General features: G+C 43.5%; 2 protein-coding genes across 2 annotated transcripts in view; both read right to left on the bottom strand.

Moving 5' to 3' along the window:
- LOC126556283 (histone H1-like) overlaps positions 1-20,489 on the bottom strand; it is a 591,209-nt gene that overhangs the window by 371,390 nt on the left and 199,330 nt on the right. The gene's annotated exons all lie outside the window — the stretch shown is intronic.
- Positions 1-20,489, bottom strand: part of LOC126556243 (39S ribosomal protein L2, mitochondrial) — a 471,612-nt gene that overhangs the window by 276,522 nt on the left and 174,601 nt on the right. The gene's annotated exons all lie outside the window — the stretch shown is intronic.

Below are 20,489 nucleotides of genomic sequence, written 5' to 3'. Positions count from 1 at the left end.
GTCAGCGGTATTGGTGTATGGTTGTCGAGGAAGGTATGCATGTGTCTCAAACTCCATCCCCAAGCGCGTCCAGACCCAAACAGTCCAGACCCGAAGATCGCACTGTGATCTTCACCTTTCGCTCGCCTTTCTCTCTAACTAGTTTGCTTCCGCTTTTATAACCACGACTTTGGCCTCATCCTCTTTGGCTGTCGTTTTGACGCAACGAGCGAAGCGCGCGGGAACGAGGACGACGGTACACCAGCAGCTGAGGTGCGTTCACATTTGATGACTTTTGTAGTGCTTGGTTTAATAACAAAAATCATCACTCAAATATCAGCGATGATCATTAACGTCTGCAAACGTTCGGTGCCGGTGTACTCGGGGAAGGTTCACCTGGGGGACGCCAAACGAGCAGACACCTTGAGCCGGGAGTTGAAGGTGATAAATGCCGGAGTTAATGTGACTTGGAATGTTTTATTTTCACAGGTCAGAGTTTGTAGATTTGAAGATAAAAAATTGGATCTTGATCAGGCTGGAGATCTCTGCGACTGTTCACTGACGCTCAAAGCTTCAAAATGCCTTATAAAAAATGAGTTTCTGCACTACAAAAAAAAAATTAAAACTGCATTACATAGAGTGATATCCTACTGCTTTTGCTAAATACGTTCCATGGCATATCGGGAGCTTCCGATGCACTGGAACCTCCATACTACACAGTCACAGACACTGTACATTGCTCTGACGTGCGCATAAAGCAAGATAAATTGAGCTGTTGCCCAACAGAACATGCACGCACTTAACGAGAGTTGGTGCCGGTGTTTTTGAAGAGCCAGAGTGACAGCTTTCGTATCATTATGTGCTGAACGCAATTGAGTTATCATCCCATTGCATGTTGCCCAGTGGTGGAGAGTCTGCCGATGAGGCTATGCTAGGCCACTCTTCATTTGTTTTCGCCTAATAAATGTAGCTCATGTAAGTTAAACAAAGCTAAACATAGCAGTGGCAATGTTTAAGGTAAGCTTGAAGGAATTTGAAGTGTAATCAAATATTTTGTTGTAGAATTACCTATGTAACATTGGTTAATTACTCTTAAAGTCTTAAAGACCACTGAAACGTTAAGGATTATGTGACCACCAAGCAAAAGGAGAACCTTAATGTACGGCTGCTCCCATTGCTACAATTTATATCGCCCTTAGATTGATGGTTGTACAGTTATGGATCTTGGGTGCAATCTCACTGTGACCTGCAGAAAGATGTACTTGAAATGGGACAACGTTGCATCCCTTTTTCATCGAAGCAGATGATAAATCATGTGAATATGTTATGAACGATACAAAACGATTGGGATAATGTTGCTCTTCTTTACGGTGAAATGGATCATCTTTGTGCAGAAAATATGTAACGAAAAACTGCTTTAACTTTGATACACTACAGATCATGCCATTAGCACAATATTACGAAAGTTTCACTCATTTTGAGCTAAGAATTTATTTGCAGTGTAAAGCAGTAAGCGTATGATTGCTTTACAAATGTTTCAATATGTTTCGTTCACCCGTCTAGGATCACTGCACTGCGGTCATTTAGTGAACAAGCCACTAGAGGTACATTTGCAAGATCGTTCGCGCTCGCGTAGCGGCCGAACTGAACGCGAAATGCCGATGTTAGCGAGAGGCGGCGTCAGCATGGGGGTAACTTTTTCTTTACACAAAACCCGGTTTTCCCGTAAGCAAACTAATCGCAGAAGGTTGATCTTCGTTTCGCGATCCACTGCAGCCCAAAACCCTCACAATCAAACCGTGGGAACTAGATCATTCAAATTCTTGAACTCGATAATCGTTGACGATGATGATGGTGGCCTGCGCCCACTGGAGGGATATCGGTTTCCACCCGCACATTCATGTGCACGTGCTGGACGGCGGGTAAACCTAGGACTGCAGTCCACTGCTGGCAAGTCTAGTGCAAAAAAAAAGCGCAAACTAGAATCCAACCAGCAAGTCACCGTACCGCAAGCATGAAATCAACGTGCTCGGATAACTGCCTTGAAGGTTTGCTGCATCATCTGACCTAGGTAAGGTAGGGCACCGTAATCTTTCTCCCGCTCCTATTCGCAGACGGTGACTTAAAATTACTATCTCAGAAGCGCATCATCGCTGACATGCAGTTCGATAGTGTAACGTTTGGGCCTGCGAGAGAGGAAACAGTTAAACAGGCAAAACGTTTCTTTATACTTCCTCCGTCGAAAACATTGTAAAGACGACCGGGATTGATGTACACGTGAAAGGCGCTTTCATTACAAGTAGCGATGCGTACACAATCCGTTCGGCTGACTTCGTTATGTCAAAAAATAGCCATCGACGCTCGATCATCGTCAGTCGATGAAAACTTTATCTCGATCTCACCAGGGCTTTGTCGGGTTGTGGATGTGGCAGTTTACCGCACATCCTCGTAGGATTTTCGTAGAGACGTGCTCCTGCAGCTTAGGGTCACGGAGGACGGCTGAACTATTTAAAAGCAGTTAATAATAATGCACAGCCGTAAGGATTCACCGCTAACTGCTGCTGTTTGTTGGATTGTACTTTACATAACACGACGCGAACAGACACCCTCCTATGTCCTCGTTTTCGTCGAGTGAAGCTAATTATCAAGCCACATCAATGTACGTGCCTTTTTTTACGACAACTCCCTTATAGACAATCGTTTCACGATGTACGGAGGCCGCATCGTCGTTCCTTCCTGCGCGAGGCGACAAGCTACTCCGCTCGCTCGTGCCACTGCTAGTTTTGCACCGATATTTGCCACTTGCCATAAATTAATTCACAAAGTATAGCAATAAAAATCGCGCGCAACAGGCATGAAGATGAGCATGTGCTGCTTCTGCTGCCTTGCTAGCAGTGCGCAGCCTCGTCCAGTCGACCTATTGGACGCGTTTTGTGCGAACAAAAATAGCTGAGTCGCGATAGGCGACTGTAGTGGTAAAATGTGAAACAAAAATACCATCAAACCGTACAGAAACAATCAGTTGATCGCGGGATGAAAGAAAACCTTCACACGTCCGGGCCCGGTCACGTTGAGTATGGCTAATTAAATTTTTACAATCTTGCCATATTTGAATACATGTTCGAAGCAACACTGAGCGCACCGGTGGCAAATCAGTGTGGATTTGAAGCGCATCACGAAATCTTCCAGTAAGAAGGTGGAATTTTTGTATCTGCGTAATCTAGATGCAGCACAAGTGATCGAATTTTTACTGCAAAACACCGATACTGTTCAGTTCGTCTTCTGTGGCAGGTCTTTGCGGTGTTTAAACATGGCCGGCTCTCGTATGTCGGTGACTTTAGCAGTACTTAGGCGCTGAACCCAGAAGCGAGTCCGTCACTGTGGCACTGTCGACTCGAACACGAACAATGAACTTATTTTTCAATTTTGATCGAGAATGATCAGCATATGTCCTTCAACACAATACCCCGAACCATACAGCCCGATGGCGCTGCAGCCCACAGCCGGGTTACTCCGGTGGGGTGTAATTTTATTTATTTATTTTATCGATCGATCCGCTTTACAATGAACTTCGTCGATTGCAGGTAAATGCAGTCTTCAGCAGTATACGGTTGAGAGAGAGAGAGAGAGAGAGAGAGAGAGAGAGAGAACGAGAGCGTCTGGTCACTCGTCGACCACAGGATTTTCGTCGAACGCTCATCGTTCCGACTAACCCGATCGAAGCATGGGGATGAGTTTGATTTGCCTGTGCGCACACTGTGTGCGGTGCATTACGCAGAACGCAGCGTACAGTATGACAATAATTTATTGGTTATTATATTCATTGCAGCCGGGGTGGTATGTACAGGGGTAGAGCAAGCGGGCTCTGTCGGGTGGCCTCTGTTACTCGATTTTACAACTTGACGCTACTGACAGTTTGCGACAATCATACTTCTTCGGTGTTCTCAATCAGTTTTGCGGCATTTTGTTATGGTTGATGGGATGATGATCCTAGCTGCAGTTTTCAACGAATGGAGTAGAAATGACAAAAAAATGACTTTCAATACCCCTAGTCCAGGACAGTTTTAACAATTTACGATCATTAAGAAAGTGCGCTTGTGCTGTTCAACTGTTGTAATTTGAGCCTAACATGTAACAGTAAGCCTATGAAGTGTGCGACACAATTCGTTTCGTACTGATATGCTAACTTCATGTCGTACAACTGGTGCGGTTCATACGTTTGTTGCATACACTTACAACACATCGAAACAATAACTTCACTCAAATTCAGATCACATGATGTTGACAATAAACAGCGGGTGGATATGATTTGTGGCTTGTGTCCATGATTCTTAGCCGACAGTAGGCCCCAATCGATAAATATCTGGATCACAAACCAATGTCCATCTACTGGCACGTACGTTTGTGCCATTTTGCATGAGCTCCAAAAGCTGCGTTCGTCCTTAGAGGACCTTCGTCGATAAAGAGCAGTGTAGTGGCTTGAATAACCAATGATTACAAATGCTGATTTGTCGGCGATGCTAGCAAAGTGCACGTATTCGCTCTTCGGGTCACCGTGTACGGCAATATCGAGGTCGGACAGCCGAAGCAGAAGGCGGTAGTGCATGAAAAGCTGTTCTAATTAATTAAATCATCGCACAGTATGACGCTTGGTACGATTATGAGTCGTGGCTTTATGGGTATGACTAGATGAACGAATTGTCTGTTATGAACTCGCTTACCAGCTAGCGGCCTAAGAAGGCGCATTAAGGTATTAAGCCAGTGTGTCATTACGGTTACGAATTAAATCGTCACACACAGTGATGAGTAGTGAACACGATCCACGATTTTCGCACATGAGCGTATAGAGCGCCGGACGACGATTGACTGGAATCGTGCAGCTTATAACGATCTCCAATGAGGTCATGCTCGGTTCTCTGCCGTCAGATTCACACTCCAGTTTCCAATAAACATTGATGGGATTTCCCATTCAGCAAGATGACTCTTCCAACGATGATTGTGGAGATACAAGGTCATTTTTTTACTCTCGGTTTTTACATCCAAGAACTACCTAATAAAAAAGGTTGCTCCTCATCAATGTAGCGCAGGAGGTACGTAAACGGGGCGATTCGTTACAAGCGTGTTCTTCCAATGTATTGTAAACTACTTATTGAAACATTTTCACGAGTTAACGCGATTTCGAAACGATTTTTATTGATCAAAATCAGACCCGAGCCCGAGCATCGGTGAGAAGCTCGGAATTGTGCTATTTGATCTGCAGGATGAGACGCTTCTGAGCATCAGCGATCCGGGATACGCTGGCAGCGTCATGAACGGGTCAGCATAAATCGATGTTACCGCTCATTTGTGCCGACAATTAGTGAAGATCAAGATCGCGAGATCGGCCACCATCGGACAGCGGCCTGGTGAGCTGATGAGGGAAGTGTTACCCTGTGGTCGATCAGAGAGGTTCGATGGGATTGATATAAAATCGGTTATTCGTTTCATTTCGGACGATTATTCATCAGAATCCACGGTTTCCATCCTGGAGCTGTGGGCGCGAAGCATTTCCCAGAATAATTTCATTACCGCATCCTCCAAAAAGAAAACCCTTTCGAGCCCCGCGATCCTTCCCCTGCATTGTGGGGTGTTCGCCATTCATATTGAATTTTATGACTATTCAAAATACTCGTACGGTCAGCCGGCCGGTGCGATTGGGTTCGGTGCTTCGCCAACAAATCGAACTACCACGTCAGAAACAATGTGGATTACGTGCGGAGCTCTAGAACGGTTGATGTGCCGACAAAGCATCGGACACGGGACCGTTGGGACCTTGGACGGTTCGGCTGCCGTTTCGGGCACGGCATCTTCCCCGGGAGGCTTTTCAGATTTTATTGCTCCAAATATAAGTTGTTTGGCAGTCGGGGACGGTCGGGCTGGCAGACCCGCGGATGGCAATTGCCGTGCGGTGCTAGAAGGCGGCATCATTCTTTCATCTGCCATCTCGCGCCAGGGCAAAGCTTGCAATAAAGCGCACTCCCAACTTCTCCTCGGCAGGCGCAACGCCATACCGTGGTCCCTCGCGCTCTCAAATTCATATATACATGTGTATGTGTTGCCGTTCGCCGAGCGAAAGCTCATTTGTTTTGACTCGAATCAATTACGTTTTACGACATTCTCAGTTCACTTAGCCTTTTTGTTCAATTAACACGTTCGACTCGTCCTCATCTTGCCGGGCGGATTGACGGATCGGATTGTCGGTAGGACACTGTAGGGTCGCATGTGGTGAAGTCATCTCACATTAGAGTGCAAGATTTTTTCCCCTTTCACCGCCGCCCCCACATAGAGCTGCCCCTTAAACTTTGCTGTTCGCCGTGCCGGTGGAGCTATCCGGGTGGCATCCGCGACTCATCGAAAACGGAGAAAAAGCTTGACGCCCTTCGGAATGTTCGGACGACGCAAATCGAATCGCACGCTTGAAAAGGCACATTGCAATGTTTGCCACTTTGCAGGTGGTAATAAAAATTAAGCCGTGAAAAAACCCTCCAACCTGATGACTTGGCTTGCTGTGGTGTTGGTCAAACTTTCTCTATACTTCATCTACATACCGCCCAAAAAAGTAAACATACCGAGAGGCTGAATCGGGTAGTAACGTCTTTTTTTTTCGGAAGGATGATTTGAAGTTATGGCCTTTTCATGAACCTAATAACTTGATCAAATTTTCTCGCCCAGAGTCAATAGTAATATCTGACGAGCCCTTGAGCAACAATTTGGCACCTTCGTGTTGTATAACGCATCCATCGACCATCAACAACCGAAAAGAAGTGCAATGGACCGCTTTGAAACAACGGGGATCTTATGGAGTAATCTGAAATCAATCGAGTATTGCCTCTTGGTAGACGTGCTTAAGCTCGGCGGCTACCGATCGGGCAGCACCGTTAGCGATAGAGGCGGCGTGTATGAAATCGGTTGATTTCACTGCAATAAAAACAAATATTTTGATTAATGATGTTGATTTGATTCCTATTCCTCCACTCAACGTATCCTGGTTTTGTTTGCAGCGTTGTGTCCATGTGGTCATTCATGAGGTTGATTCATTACTAGACAATCTTATCTAAACACCAATAGATGTTCTTGGTAGGAATAACTGGAAAAGCTAAATTTATTTTTATTTATTTATAATTAATAATGACGGTCCAGTGCCGTATTGTCAACACCGCTTGTGTTGAACAAATTTTATAATCATATTGATAAGGCATTTCCTCCTTATTCTTTGCCTTATCCCGGGCATGCCCGGTTAAGGAAAAGCTAAATATTTCTTTATTAATTATGTTCGCAGTAAAAACTAAGAACAGCGTTTAAAATAAAATTGGTCGATCTGAGGCGTCACAATTTTTTTTTTTCTGGAATATTAGCCATTTTTTATATAAAAATAAGTAATCAATTCTTTAGAGCTCAGATAAGGTGCTTTACCAGCTTGGCTATAGAATGATTAGCGACTTTTATGTTAAACTATGCCCACAAAGTTTTGCTATCCGTTGCTAAGATCACTTGAACGTCTCTTCCCACCGTCGGGAAGGCGTTTTTAAAAATCCTTTTTGGGGTATATTAATCCGGTCGTGATATTTGGAGGATGTTCTGACACCAGTATTCAATTTCTGTTCTGATGAAGCCTCGGTCCATTGAGTCTTCGCGAAACATATGATCTTCCTGGAGAAATTAAGGCAAATAAATTGAATGACTACGATCTCTTGGTTCATAAAACTCGTTTGTACGAACAATCTTTAATATAAGTTCCTTTTACTATTTAGGTTATAGTTAATAAAAAATAGTTGGATTATTGAACACTATATTATTTTGTCTATATGCATGATATGGATATTAACGATCCAGAAGAAAGAGGTGCACACTATGCTCATTTGAACAATTAGAATTACCCAAAACTACCATTATGGAGCTATTATGCACAATACGCTGTTGACAACTTCACGTAAATACCATTTACCACGTACGATTCATCATTTCGTTGCCCATGTGCCTTATTGCTATTAATTAAGTAAATCTCGATAGTGATATCCACTTATCATGACCGGCAACACGAAGCTTCATGTTCATGTAGGCGCGTTGAGCACCCGTTACCCGATCTATGCTCTAGCGTCGTAGCTGCAATCACCAAACGGTGCATCGGGACTGAACAACCGGAGACAACAGAGGGGGGGAAAAAGGCGTAAAGCGTGCCAACATGTCCTCCGTGCGGTCCTGAGGATAGGAGCGGTGGGACAGCGAAAAAAACCGTGGGAAATAAACCTATTTAACGCCTCCGGTCTGCAACGGTGGCTTTCTTTTGTTCCGTGTGCTTGTAACCGACGCGGCGCGGAAGATCGGAGGATCATTGCTGGAGTTCTCTTCCCCAGCAGCTCCGCGCTCGTAAGCTAGACATTAATCGTTTCGTTCTCTCTTTCGCTTCCGCCATTCGTACCGGTTTGTCGTCATAGCGACATTTCGTGGCGAATACCGATACCATTGCTAGTGGTCGCAATGTGGTCTGATCTGTACCGTGCAGCATTTATTTTTATTTTTTCGAAAATATGTACTTATCGCTTGAACCGGCAAGAATGCATAGTACCGAATGCTGCTTCTTCTTGGAGTAGAAAATGGCACTTGTTTAACGAGTCAAATTTAGCAACCCTCAAGGTCAAACTTGTTCATTGTACCTCCGTTTTAAGTAAACATTGAATTTGCCGGAGGAACGCTTTATCGCCGAACTCGCCATAAATTCACCCGCTCAAGATTTATGCTCTAGCGATGCATCAATCAAATAAGACAACACGCGATTCGCTGCCCTCGCGCTTGGTAGGTAATTCTGATGCATATGAAGTGTTGGAATTCTAATTAAACGCAACGCTACAACCCCCAAAAACACACCACGGCGTATCCGCGAACCATGCCGAAATAAGACAAGCTGTCAGAAAAAGTCAAATTTTTTGGCAAATAGTTTCCTGTCGAGCGCGTCTGGAGGGTGGCTGGCGTGCGTTCGGCTTCGAATGCATTTCGCTACCACCGGACCGGCGATGTAAGCATGAAAAATTATCATCAACCAACGATATGAATTAATAATGGCAATAATCAGCAAAATAAAGACAACCACTTAGTAGTGGCGTTTATGGGCGCGATGCGATCGCGATACGCCAACCAGAACAATTATTCACAGTCTCAAATTCCGTCGTCGGTTCGCCTTTGTGTGCGTGATGGTGATGATGATGATGATGATGCTCGCGGGTCACCAACGAGAACAATGAGGGTGCAATTTTGCAATATCATTAATCGTCGTACGACGCCCGCGTGGTTGCATCCCCAGCCTGTGCACTGGCGCATTAGCTCTGCAGAAAGGATGCATAAAAAGGGTGGACATACGTTCCGTATCTGTCAGATGAGTGGCTTGGCTAATGGATGATGCCCTCCTGTGAGCCACTTTCCCCACCTTGTTGGGGACGGGGCTGGGAGGTGGGGAAATGAGGTTTAGGAGCAGAACAGGCAAAAGTCGGGTTTGCAAAACCCGTAACCGATTTCTGATGGACACCAGGTGCTGATTGTTATTCACCTGTGCAGTACGGAGGTTTGTTGCATAGTCTTGGGAGAGTTCTTTGTGTGCTTTTGTCACGTATATTGACGGACGCGTGTGTCGCAAGCTGCGTGCGTACCGTCCTCAACCAACCAATTTCTTCAGATGGTATGGCAACACACAAAACCAGAAGCGATAAACACTACACAGACTGTGGAATCTGCAGAAGTAATCTTCGTGAGTTTATACTTCTCTCCCGAAAGCTTTGACGGTTGAAAGAACCAGAAGCTCTACCGTGTCCAGTGCGTTTGTCACGCTTTATTGAGCATAATTAAAATGTGATTAACGAAAAAAAAAAAAACATTTTACACCGGCACGGCACCTTTTGAAAATCTGCTTCCATTTTTTGTTGCAACGCGCGACTACTTCAAGTTAGATGTAGAGGTCAATTTGAAGATTTTTTTGTTGCCTGCATGAAATTAACACACTGCAATGGCTTGTTCTGCGTTGTTCGCCGAATGCATTAATGATTGTGTTGCATCGCGAGGATTTTACGGTTCGATAATTTTCGCTTGCTTTTACATCTGTGGACGTACTTTTGACGCGTGTTTGCCTTAATCCTAACAATAGCTTTGGTAGTTTTACACCGGTTTTGTGTGACTCACCTTTATGTTTTGCTGTGCGTGATGGGACAGGAGATTTTAGCTGGTGGTGGGGGGTTTCGGGTTTCTTTGAATACTTCAAACTCAGCTCCGATTCTATTATCTGTGCGATGAGAAGCGTACACAGAATTCCTTCGCACGTGGTGTAAACGCTGCGTGTCGGTCTTAAGATATTCACGATCACGCTTCTTTCTTTTTTAAACACAAATCCTAGCAATTCATCTGCGCTGGATGAAGTGGGCAGCGATCGAACCGCAACATTGCTCCAAAATTGTTTGCTCCGAATATTTGACCGTTTAGTTTTGTTTAGCAACACAAACTCGAACACAATTCACTGAGTTTACACCGGTCGCTAACAGCTCCAAACACACCGACCCAATCCGGGGTTGCCCTGTTGTCACAAACAATTTTCAGCCGCGGCACGGGTCCATCCTTCTTCACGCACGTTTGCACGTTATCGCGCTGTATAGTTCGAAACTACTTTAGCCGCCGGGTTCAGTCGAAGGATTGCTGTTGAATGAAGCAATTATCATTCGTTATCCGACAAAAAAAAACACAAACCGAAACATTTAAATGTGATCCACTTTGCACCCCTCGGGAGATCGTCGTAATTGAGATCCCGCTTGAACGGCTCGACACTTTTTCGTTGGCGCTTTTGATTCGATTGTTAGCGCATTGTAGCGGAGATAACGATACGGAACAGACAGTTCACAGGTTTCAAAGGCAATACAAAACGGCGCGCCAATTCACAAGTTTTCACAGCAATTGACGTTAAAAGTGTTTTAAAAACGTGTCACTTAGAAAATCGGTGAGCTTTTTGATGTGGCTTCAGGAGAGTTGGATAAGTTGGATTCCACGCATTATTCTTCTTCACAACACCTTGCTTTTCACTATCAAACTTTGCGATTGCTCATCGAATGCCTACGCCAGAGATAAGGCTTCAGAAGCTTCTATTGCAACCGACCGAACTGCACTGAATGAAACTGCACCGGAACTGCACACGGAACTGCACTAGCGTGAGAGCGCACCCCCTTCCCGGGTTTTGCCGCAAGAACGAACTTTTAGAACACGACGACGACGTCGATGGCGACGACAGGCAAGGATCAGAACAGCGAAAGTAATACAAAGGCGCCTTGTGGCTGCCTGGGCTCGGGAATCGGTACCACCAAGAAATCGACGACGATAACTTCAACGACGGCGACCCGCACCACTGACATGCGATCGTGAGCGCGCCCTGTCTGAGACTGGAAAGCATCTCGGCGCGAACCGCGGCCAAAGCTCTGCCTCTGCCCTGTGCAGTGCTTGGGTTGGTTCCCTTTCGCTGTGTTCGTATGCCGTGTGTGTATGCCTGTGAGTGTGTGCGTAAGTTTCTTACCTGTGTGTTTGGTCGGGTCGTCGTCGAAGTCGCTGCTGACAGGGGAGGTTAGAGATTGCAACGCTTGCAGAGCTAAGAAAACGAACCTCGTAAGACGACGAGTGTTCGTGCGCGTCTGAAGGAAGGGGAAACGATCGCACCAATCGTGATCAATCTTCTTGCGCGTTAGCTAGCCTACACGTGCGCAATGGGGAGGAGTCTAATGCAGAACATCTGGAGAATCTGGTATTCAACTATTGCCACTCTCTAACGGCTTCGGGCACGGCATCGATACACGTTTGCTTGATCATGATCCACTTAATCGAACCAGATCTCTAATCCTCTGTAAGCGGCGAAAGTACATTGTTCTAGCGAGAAAAAAACTAAACAAAAAAATCCAAAAAAGAAAGACATCGCCGCCACTCACATCTCGGTAAGGATCGGATAAGGAAAAGTGTTCGGCAACAGCGACAGGTACATCTCTCGCCATTTGCCAAAAATTGCAACGGGCGTTATTGTTTTCCTATTCCGTAATGTTTGCGCTGCCCGCTCATTTCCTCCGTAAACTGTAATTGAACCATTTGTTTTTTTGTTTCTTTTGGCTAACGCTTCCCACTGCGGTGCTCCGCCATTAGGGGCCATAAGCAGCAGGGAAATACACTGCATTCGGGATGGCAGGAGTGCAAATACCTTTTATTAGTTTATAGTTTGTTTTGGGTCTCGATGATTTTATTGAACGCCTTCTTTTCGCTGCAGGCCATACATAAAAAACAGCACCAACGCATCCCTTACCTTGTCCCTTACCTGATGCTACCCACCGGTAAACCGGTACCGTTCCGTTTTTTTGCTTCTTCTGTTTTTGCATTTCGTTTTTAGTTGATCTTTCTGTTTGTCAAGGGTTTGCCAATTTTTTGTTTTGTTTGCCTTTCCTTTGATTGGCATCCAAATGTTGAAACCGTGTCCTTGTGTGGAATGCATCGCGCAAGGACATGTCTGGGAAAGGGGGAGGGGGGGGGGGGGGAGGTACAAGTTTGTTGCATTCGTCGTGTTTCAGTCAGCAATTTTTGCGAATTGGTAATGCGAAGCGTACCTACCGAGTGCTGGGTTTTATTGATGGCTCCCAGACTAAGGGTTTTGTCGTGCGAGGATAATAAACGAAATCGGTGTTTTTTGTGCTGTGAATTGTTCGTTTTTTATTAGACAGATTTACAGTCCGGGGACAGTGCTGAAGACTAAAGATGGAAATTGTCCGCAACTCTCTTCGTATCGCATTTGCTGTTGTGAGACGTTTGAAAAGCAAAAATAGCAAAACAAATTTTAGATTAAATGAGTTTAAAAATGCAAAATTATTATGTCGTTGTATCACTGTGGTTAGGTTTGGTTTGAATGAAACCCATGGATTAAGTATAAATATTTGGATATAAGGAAACAGTTCTGCGTGACCAAGCTAATCTACATAGGCGTAGATGCTAATGCTTTCTTTACCTGCTTTTCAAAGGATGTGAGGAATGTTTGAACAGTAAAAGTGAGTGAAAAAAACACACAACCACAGTTTGCATTCCACTTGTGACGGTTTTGGTACGTGAAGTGTTTGCCAGTACGTGGTTGAAGAGTAAAAGTGACGATATAGAAGAAGGTCCCTAAAGAAATCCTACAAAACTTTGGAAGAAGAGCGAGAGCTTACGGAAGTAGATAAACCAACAATTCTTCTTCAAAATAACGTCTGCTCCAAAGAAACTGCGCCTCGACAAACCTGTGGTAGCCTAAATTTTAGAAACTTTTAAGACAAACGTGCTGAAAGTGCAATACCAAAAGATGTTGTGGTTTTGAGCATCAAACAGATGAATGTTTGCTTAATTAAGATATAAGATTGAGTATTAGCTATTCAAAAAAAAAAAAAAGTAAGGCAATAATTGCCATCTACACCAAGAGTCCACAAGGTCCCCTACAGGAAAAAATAAAATGAAGTTATTTCAACTGCAAAAAAAAAAAAAACTGTATCAAACCCATCTGAAGGGCTACACCAGCCAAGACAAATCATTACTGGCGTAAAAACAACCCCATGTATTCGGAACGGTCAACACAGCGTGATTTTTTTTTTTTTGTGGGTACCTTTTGTCAGCTTTGCCTAACCTTGAAATCAACCAAAGAAATTCGTCTAAAGCAAACGGACCAAAGGCAGCACGGAAACCCGAATGCAATCATCGGTTATTTCTAAACAAATATACATAATTCATAGCTGTTATAATTTTTCCAGTATCCTATTATTCGTATTTGTCTTAACAGCATGCGGTAATAATGGATTAACGCGTTTCGTGCATGTGTGTGTTGTGGACGCTTCGGTTTTGGGATTGTCCTTCTCTCCTGGAGAGTTACTTCAGAAATCTATCGAAACCGAAAAGGATGCACCATACGACAAAAAGGGTTGCTGGGCCTTCCAGCACAACAGGGAGAGATGCCCTGACCGCAGTGTGACTTAGAAACAGCGGGCAATAAAAAGATAATCCTTTCTTTGTCTTTGTCCCGTTCCTGTTCGGTCCGGAAGGCTGCATCGTGTCGTGTCAGACTGGAGGAAAGATCAGAAAGACAAAACTCACAAACAGCAGAAAAGGGTTAGAAGGCAATTGACAACACGGCTACCCCTTTTTTTTGCAGATGCACTGGTGGTTCTTCCCGAGTTCTCACTACAGCAGAGGGACCAACGCCATAAATCTTCGAGAGAGCCTTGCACACTACTGTTGGACTAGGAAATGTGTCCTGAACCGCACGAAAGGCTTCCGTTTTGTTACGATATGCCTTCGAGTTACATGGTGTTAAAGAGGAGATGGTTGGTCGATTTGCATCGGCCAGCTCACAACAGACCCGTGTATAATTTATGAGCAGTACTAATCATTCCCCATGGCGATGTAGATCACCAGCGGGATCAGTGGGACAAATCTTTTGACCTGGTTTTTTTTTGGTTGATTCTGGGAGATATCCTGGGACAGCGACAGCAGAGCGCTGGCTTCGTGAAACTCAGTTTCAATCGGTCATCTATCGGGCCTGTCTGTTGGTTGTGAATGGTCAAACCGTTTTTGAATGTTTTATTGCTTTATTGTGCTCATCATTAGCATGTGTAGCATATTGCCCGATGCTCAAAGTTTGCACGAGGTGAAGCGATCGGTGGCCAACGGTTTCGCAATGCATTGAATGAGTACGATGGGAAAATGCTTTAAATGGTCAGCATCTGTTTGCTCAATATGGTGAGTCGATTTTTCCGCTATTCTTTCCCTAAAGACGGATGAATATCTTAGGACCTTATTCTTGTGTAAATTGTTTATCTTTGTTGAATATGCATTCGTTCAATTTTGGAGCTGCATCGGTTGGTCGTTTCGAACAAGCAGTTGGTGTTCAGTATTTAGTTAACTGTTCTAAAAATAGAAAAAGGTATAAAATGAAGATTCTAGTAATGCATCTGATTAACATCAACGAACTTTCAACAGATACAGTGTTTCAATCAATACTTGATTCATGACTCAGTTGCACTACAGGTTCTCAGGGATTCAATAAAGTACTTATTGTGTCTACCCACTGACGAGCAGCGGTACGGTGGGTTGAGGGAGGCAAAGAACAAAAGAAACGTATAATTAGATCTAATACTTCTCCTCCCCTAATTGGCAACAAGAGCATCGGGACCGGTGCGAAGGATTCGTACGGTTGGATATCTTTATCTGCCGAATATTGTTTGCGGCTCGCTGTAATTTACCCTCCACATTCTAAGATATTGCCGCCGCCCGTAGAAAGCCGACACAAGAGTGAAATAGCTGGGAAGCAGAGTGAAAGAAAACGCATACCGGGGCTAATCGAAAGTGTGGTCATTCTACCCGCAGAATGAACGGAGCTTTGGTGCGGCGGTAAGGAATAACAGTTTGTTGGTTGTTTGCGTTAAAAGTTGATCAGCTCGAAAGCGTACATATCACACACACGTCAAAGCCGAGAATCGACCAAACGGGTATGGTTAGCCCCGAGCATAATCAGGTAAACACAGAAGCGGAAAGGTATCGGGAAACACACCAGCGGAAAAAAGCAAGGCGTGGTATATGGATTTTTCGGTAGATGAACCGAACGCATAGGTAGTTATATGGCCGATGTTCATGTGAATAAAACAAGGTATACCTTGCAATGAGCTTTAAAAGACAGAATGGGCAGAATGCTGTTGCTGCTATTGTGCGAATCTGTTTGTTATATGGTGGGCTCTGGTTGTAAAATCCGCTCCGACATTAGCCTCACTTTTTAGCAAATCCAAACAGAAATGCGATTTTTAAAATGCGATCCATAATGCGAAAAAGACAATAGTAAAAAAGTGAAATTAACACACAAAAAAAAAACAGTTAGGGCTCGACCCAATATTTGCTAATCGTAAAAACCAGCACAACAAATGGTGGCAAATAAAAAGCAGCGTATGCCGTTTTTTAAGACGTTGTTAAGCAATTGAGCATTAAAAAATATGCGACTCTTTGATATACGATCGGGTGTACCTGACCATAAACACTTTTGGGGTAAGAAAAATTGAATTTACCAGTCGAAAATATCTGCAAAACGAAGCAACGAAAAGGAGTGTATTGTAGAAAGGAAACATTTTCTATGCGACCAAAGGTGAAAGTGGAAGAAGTTCTGATAAAATTAACATTGGAACCGATACAGATGATCTTGCTTACGTGTGTGCAATAACTAGCAAAATAAGGAAAATTTTCTTTTAGACGAAAAATCACGCGTGTAGCACGAGAACAGCACGAAGCACACCTTCAAATGCATTGTTTTCGTGCCGTAAGTTAAAGAACTATGTTTGATTTACCCAAAACTAAAGTGCTAGAATAACAACGAACTTCGTGTTATTGAGAGCCAGGTAGAAGCATGTTTACCGAGCACGGTGGTCGTGTTTGCAGATTAATTGAAATTCGATCAAGAGATCCAATCGTAATCTCCACGCAACGCATCGACCGATGGATAAACGCTTGCCCCGGTCGGGCTCTAGATTGGCCCAAAAGGTTGACAAATATTGAACATATCCTCTTCAACCAGATGATGAAGCAGCCTGCTCGTAATGGAAACCAAGCGCATCATGTTTGAGTGTTGAAAAAAAAAATGTGTTCCAGTTAGTTTTCATTTATTTTGCAACGCTTCGAGTACATTCGCCGAGCTGGAACGTAGCCGCACGCATCTCTTAGCAGGGTTTACAGTTTAAAGGTCGGATAAAGTGGTTCGCGACAGTGGTTCGGCGCGTTTCGTGCTAGCTCATCTCGGCACAGACAGTTCTCACCAAATACAGCGAAAGATTTGTTATGATTCCTGCCCACGAGCTGTCCGGTTGCATCGTCGTCGCTTGGATTGAGGCAGTACACACGGTGTATGTGCATACCGCTTTGGTAGTATTATTTATATCTCGAGCTTCCTTGTGGCAATTCGGAACTCGGAAAATGTTGGCGGGCTTTGGGCATCTGCGGTGCGAAAGGTGAATCAAACGCGAAGTTCAAGTTCAGCCTGCTCGGCCAAGGACTGGCTACGCGAAAGCGAGATGCAGCGGGCAGGCGAACAAGTGATCACGACCGTACCCGTTCGCGAAGGGTGTGTTACATCGACGCCCATGTGTTTGCTGGTCGGACGGATTTGCGGATAGCGTTGGCGATGGTGGACCCCAACGATCAACGGGCGGACAAAACCGAGTCATAGGCCACTGAGCCATAGTGTGATCAGAGGAACTGAACATTATATACGGTTATTACATGTAGGTACTCGGTCGGCACAGTTTCGTTTCCACGCAAGCGGGTTCCAACGGGTACGGGGCGGAAATGGGTGGTGGGAGGTAATCTTCGCTGGAGAACTAAATCGAATTGGAAATTCATTTCAAACATTCCGGTACAGACGCTCTGCGATAGCTAAACTTTTGACCTCTCTCACATGCAGCACAACACGTCGCGCTAGGAAAGTACGATGCGATTCTTACACCCCCTAAGCTGTGGTGCGTTGATATCTAGGAAAAACTTTCTACCGTATTCTGGAAAGCCTGGTTCGTTTACTGGTACAAAACGTAATGGGTTTTCATATTTACCGTAGGAATATGAAGAGCTAGTTACATCGTCCTGAACTTTGGACGAGAATAAAGAAGTTGTAAAGCTAGTAACAAATTAAAAACTATTTTAAAAGAGTCACTCAGTTATACAGAGCTTTCTGGATGAAATGTCGATGTAGCTTTATCTTCAAATTGTTGTCGCCAAACTCACATTTTCAATGCTTCATGAGAAAATAATTTAGAAGATCTCACAGATTTTCGTACTCATGTACCGAATGGCGAAATGCTTTAGTTAACTAATGTGCATCAAAACTAGAGTTGGTTCCAACGAAGGGTAACTCTACTTTTCGTTCAGTTCAATTAAATGATCAAACGAACAAAGTTCGTCAAGAACTTTCGATACAGGTTGAGCGGAGTTCTAGCGGAAGTCCAATTTAGATCGCAAACTAGTACGACAGGTCGAACGACTAATGTCGCGAGCGAACAGGAACGACAGGTCGAACGAACGGAATGCTGCGTATGAGTAATTTTGAGAACAAGTGTTTTTCTTGTGTTCTGTTTTTGTTACAAAATTAATTAGCTCTTTTAAATGGTGACTATCGGGTGACTAATCGGGGCGGCCCGGTGGTGTAGGTGACAGCGGCGCCGGTCTTCAAACGGCAGGATCGGGGTTCTAATCCCATCCGGACCGTCCCCCGTAGTGAGGACTTATTAACCAACTACGTGGTATTATATCTATCGACGGTCTAGTATGCCATTTCGATGGCCGGCATGACCTCAGAGGCCGTCAAGCCAAGATGAAGAAAAATAAATGGTGGCTAGTAAATAAACGCGATTCATATAAACATGGTTCAAATAAAAATGATCATAATTTTTTAAATAAGCAAAGCTTTCCAAATTTTCTTTTAAGAATGACATTTTGAGTGTGATTTCACCGGTTTGAAAGCCATTCTCCAAAAATAGAGAAATAAGAATAAAACCTTCATAATTTCAAAGTAAAATGAAAAGCTTCAAACCAGTGAGTTTAAATCCACCCACGAATCAATCCTGCTTTTAATGCAGAGTCTTGTCACTTAAAATTTATATACTCCTTACACAAATTTTTGATGATTCAATTTGTTTTCATGATTCTGACTGGGCACAAGTATGCCCTATAGAAAATGAACCTATATCCTAGATTTATATCGTTCATCAAAAAGACCGAAACAGTTCACAGTTCGAAGTTCAGATAAAATTAGGAACTTTACCAACTCTAATCAAAACCTTCTATTGGAGTATGTTGTCTTCATGTGATATGGAATTAGTACATCTAATCATTATGTTTTGTAAGTTTAGAGACCAGAAGACATAATTTAGTATTATTATTTATTCTTAGTAATATTATTTGTAAGGTTCTTTTTATAATTGTCGCAGTTTTAATGTTGATGTTCAGAATTCATTTCCTGCCATCTAGTTCGGTTGCAACTTTGTTTCAGTTACCTAATTTTTTCAGTAACCTTTTCCATAACAATTGACTTTGTTTTGTGTTTTGAGAGATTTAATTTCGTCGGAAAAAGAATCGATAAAACGCCACAGAATCCTGTTCTGTTTTAAAATATTCCTCTTTAGCCTAAACAGAGTTAAGAAATGGTTTGAATAACGCTGATTTATCCCCAAAATCTGAAAAATGATGTAATTGAATGACTATACGAATTATATTAATTTGCAAGATTTTTTGAGCAATATTTCAAACGCTTTCAGAGAGAAAGATCGCATCGTCTAGTGCATTAATTTGATAGAAATGGCATTACTTCATGTACCATCAATAGAAATAAAGCAATTTTAATGTGAACTCTCATTTACAATTGGACCTCCCATGAGTCTACTGGTCATTTTCATATGCCCAAATACCGTTAAGTTGGTACTACCTCAATGAACTGTTACGCTACATAAAAGTACCAAAACTGGCACCTTCGAAAAAGCACACAATGCTCCGGTATTGTACCATCCGTTTGACACACAACACACAAAAAAAAAAAGAAGCTTTAAGCAAACAAGTCCATCACCGCGGGGGACTTAAAGATCATTAATAATTCATCCGAAAATTCCAACCACTGGAATTTGTGGCACCGACTGGGCTGAGAGAGCTGTGCGCGACTAAACATGCAGCCACCGGAATACGTTGGGACCAAACTTTGAGTTTGTTGGTGCGCCGTTGTCAATTTTTCTCCGCATCGAGTTGAGACTTCATCCACAATCGCAGCGCGATGAATATCAAATGATGGCCTTATTTGTACACGAGCCCGCTGACACATTGAATCTTCTAGATCTGGCTGCTGTTGGGCTGAGCTGAGGGATGCTAGTTTAACTGTTGACTGTTACAATTTGTACGGTTTCGTGGAACCTGTCTGCTTCTGTTTTGTTAACAATCAAATATTTATGCTGCCAGTTTGTCTGCCGTGGTTTTCGGAATGGCATATGCGCTACAGTGACTGGAAATTGACGTTTCTTGTCACACGGTACCAAAAAAAAAAATGTAGAAAATGAAACAAAAATAAACATCCAGTCGAAGTATGGAGTCAGTTCGTCAAAAGTTGGTCAGTTCAATCGCGGTTAAACATTGTACAATTACAATACGGTTGCGTTGGTCATGATGAGGAATGTTTTACGATATGTTTCAGTTGCAAGATGCCAAGCTTTCGTTCGAATAGTCGGCAATGAAGTGGATTTGTATCTATCCCAATGTGACCTCACTTGTCGGAGTATTAATTAGAGTAATCGAATTACGTTCATCTTAGTGGATGAAATGGGGACAGGATATGCAATTACTACGCTTAGCTGAATTCGTCTGCGATATAGAAGAGTAGCGACGAATCTGGAGTATAAAAGGAACGAATTGATTAGGCAGAACCACAGTCAACATCA

The sequence above is a fragment of the Anopheles maculipalpis genome, chromosome 2RL (assembly GCF_943734695.1).
Source record: "Anopheles maculipalpis chromosome 2RL, idAnoMacuDA_375_x, whole genome shotgun sequence".
Classification (NCBI taxonomy): domain Eukaryota; kingdom Metazoa; phylum Arthropoda; class Insecta; order Diptera; family Culicidae; genus Anopheles; species Anopheles maculipalpis.
Note: the sequence above shows the minus strand (reverse complement) of the source record. Positions and strands in the feature narration are given on the sequence as shown.